This window comes from Onychostoma macrolepis, chromosome 12 (genome assembly GCF_012432095.1).
Source record: "Onychostoma macrolepis isolate SWU-2019 chromosome 12, ASM1243209v1, whole genome shotgun sequence".
In the NCBI taxonomy this organism is placed as follows: Eukaryota; Metazoa; Chordata; class Actinopteri; order Cypriniformes; family Cyprinidae; genus Onychostoma; species Onychostoma macrolepis.
The window spans coordinates 11,254,744-11,258,658 of record NC_081166.1 but is presented as its reverse complement, the minus strand read 5'-3'; positions in this window follow the sequence as shown (position 1 = coordinate 11,258,658).

Sequence of the window (3,915 nt, the reverse complement as noted above, 5' to 3'; positions counted from 1 at the left end):
CATGTCAGGGCTGTGGCCTACATATGAGCACACATTCCAATTAATCTCAATGTACTTCCAAAAAAACAACAACAAAAAAGTTACATTGTCTTATGAGATCAGATTGAGATATCCAAGCTTAAAGTCAGACTTCCATTGACCTTGCTGAAATTTTTCTTCCTCAACGCAACATTTTTAAAGCAACATAACAAAGAGAAAATTATGAGCATTTTCTTATTCTTGGGCTTCTAAAAAGAATCATAGAAGATGTAATTTTGCATCACAAGTCCATCTTCTAATAAATCAGCTAAATGAGCAATGTTTACTTGCAAGTTTCATCACAATTTGTCATCAACGCTACACAAAATACAAACAAACTAAATATGATTTACTTCCATAATTACAAAATATCATGATCATTAACGATTGGCTTCCATCCCATGATTTACTGACAAACCTCCAGCTATGAGTGGGCCATGTAACCAAAATCATATCAGGATATGAATAATTTTATTCACGATAATGGTTTATATCACAATATAGTTATTTTTGCTGGAAATAAGTCAGAATTACACATTCTACACAATACTAGCCTAACTAATAGAAGTACAATGTAACAAACTAAGTAAACGCTTACTGAAGAAGACAAATAAAGGGTCAATCATAAAATATGAACAAAAATATTTATTACAAGCAATAAGACAACTAAATTAAATTTAACATAGAAATGAAAAAAAACAATGTTGTGTTTTAGGTAGGTTTATCTAACAGAAGTAAGAAATACTACAGAAATTACATAATCAAATTTAAAATAAAACATACACTAAAATTAAACTTTTTTAAAGGTTATTTAGTCAAAAGTGATTTTATCTGCAAGAACTAAACTGAATTTTTTGCACCTTATTCGTCTTATTGCATTTCAACTTTTTAAAATCACTGGAAGGTTCAAACTGGCAAGGCTTAAAAATGCATGAAAAGGATCAACTTTCATGAGGACACAACACTGCAACATCACTGAAATAGAGATGATAATCCAAAATTTATACTGGTTGTCAAATTTCTACTGGGTTATGGTGTCTACAGGTATATCGCCCACCCCTACCTCCAACTGAGAAACTCTGAAATTATGAATTTATGGACCCTTTCATGTGCAATCGTCTTGTAAATATGTTCGTTCCAACATGATTTGATTGCATCAAAACTCCTTGCAGCAGTTTGACTAGTACTTTCAGGGGAATCCTACAGCAGCCAAGCAACTACTTATGAGATGAATGGGAATGCTAACAGATAGCTTCCCTAGGTATTATAAATGTGCTTACATAAATCCATTTGATGCTTTTAAGAACCACCCAAAAACTGGGCACTGGTGCAACATCTACTGTAACATAAAATGTGATTTTTATGAAACAAAATATTGATTGCCAGGATACACAATTTTTGAATGAACATCAATGGAACATTTGCAATGTTTTTTCCCTGCATAATGGTAAATGTGCACTAAGTGCTGCCAAAGCCAAGCAGCCAAACTCTGACCCCCTGAGTAGTGCTGCTCATTCGATGTAAGTCTGAATCCAGCTTGTGCTGTTTCCTGATCCCGCTCTCTCTTGTTCTCTTGTATCAATAAAAGAGGCAAAAAGGCTAAAAAGCTTTTTTCCAGTAGTACTTCGGAATAATTTCCACTATTTGCATTCACAATTGGGTTAAAACTCCACACTGGCCCTGTATCCTTTAGGTGAGGACACAAGAGAGGAAGTCATTTGATGTGTTTGTGCTTTATTTCTTTCTTAGAAATACAGTACACAGCGGCTCAGAGGCAGGCCTGCAGAAGATAAGCTAAGCCATATGAACAGTGCTGAATGAGAAGCCTCTGTAATGACCTCTCTCTCTCCTCTCTCTGTCAGGATTAAATTCAGGTCAGGGGAGCAAGGATACAAATGACCAGCCAGACAGCATTCTGATTCACAGTCTTCATTTATCTTTATCACTGCAGCACATTGCAATATTTGCTTAGTCAAATAAGGACAGATTGGTCACACTGTTGCGTGTAAACGCATACACACATTCGCAGACACTCAGGAGATATGTTTCCAGGTTTTTACTGATCGTCAAGCCATCAATTGATTATAAAACCTTTAAAAGAGGTGGCAAAGATCCATCCCCCAGGTTGCAAAGTGCTTTGCAAACATAATAAAAGCTCAGTAATACTTTTCATTTATCGTCTGACAACAGAAAAGGTTTCTGTGTGAAAAAGCGAAGCCTTTGGGATAACGCCATGTTTCTTGCTCTCCTCCTCCAGCTATGAAATGAAATGATCCCTCATGGTGATAAACGACTAGATCAGTGGACACTGCCTCATGTTTGTTTTAAACTTTATCTCCCACTTGCCTATTTTGACGCTTAGCAAGAGAAGCAGCTGTAGAATTAATTTGCACAGCCCGATATTGACGTCACACCATTAAAGTGAGAACTTTATTAGGAATTCACAGTCCAATGCCCACTAGGTTTACACGGAAAGAAAAAAAGCAATAATTAACTGACACCAAGTTAATATGAATCCTGAACTACTTGAGCTTAAAAATTTCTTCAACTCACTCTTCAGAACTACAGTACATTCAGTTTTATCTAAATTATGCTTGAAATACATGCATTACCAAAAACGGCCTGGTGATCACTGAGCTTCGGCCCCGTGGTGATAACACATGTGACAAGCTAGCTAAATCAGTGTGAAAGCACTTTGCCTCAGATGAGTGGGAGAGATCCCCTGTTTAATAAGGGGCCATGATGTCCATCTCACTGACTGACAGAGTCTGCAATGATGTGGAGCTCTTAAACGAGAGAACGCTTGGTGTGACAGCGTTCGCCTGCCATCTCTACACAGAGGGCGATGAATATGCACAGGAGAGGACTCCTATAAATAGTTTAGTCTGAGTCAGTGTATACTAATTATTGATGGCAAAGCACTGGTTTTGAGTTATTTATATTTTAGGATTGCAACAATAGTAATTCTGGCCAATATCCATAAGTCTGTGATTATTTTCATGTCATGAAATAAATAAATAAACAAACAAACAAAAAATAAAATTACTACGACATTAACTAAAATTAAAATGGAAAAAAAAAAAACTAATTCAAAATATTACTAAACACTCTATCATTTCTCTCAGTGAAATAACACAGTGAAAAATAGCGTTCATACCGCAGTGAGAAATGTTTTCCTCTTCTTCTTCTTCTTGTTTTAAGTATGAACTCCCTTAATTTTGATCAGTTTCTCAGAAAACAAGACTTCATATATTTTTTGGTTTCTCAAATGTATATTTTTTTAAGGATGTTTAGATAATTGTATTGGAAAACAAAATAACAGTACAGAAGATATTAATTATTTGCAGTGCATGCAGCATTTCATGACTTTATGAATTTAAGACTTTCTGCTCTGATTTAAGACCTTTTTGTGGAAGGGGAGAATATTTTAAGTGAGCACAATAAAATAGTAACAAAATAGTGTGCATTTTTCATAATAATAAATTATTAATTCATAATAATAATAATTATTTATTTATTATTTATTAGGGTTGTTCCGATTCCGATACTAGTATTGGAAATTCCACCGATACCACAAAAAATTCTGGCATCGGTATCGGCGAGTACTTGAACCCATCTACCGATCCGATACCATTCTTAAACAAGACCTATAGTTATGCACTCTAGCTTTGCTTAACGCTGCAAATCGGAAATCAATTCTTCTTTGCTGCTCAGAATGCAAACACAGGAAGTTGTGCTGTGTTGCCACAAGCAACCACTATTTAGAGCAGCGAAGAAGAAATACAAACGTGGTCACTCGCGTATGCGACTAAATCTTCACCCTGGGTGACTAAATGGTATATAATATTAGCCACTAGTGTTGTCACGGTACCAAAATTTCAGTATTCGGTACCGATA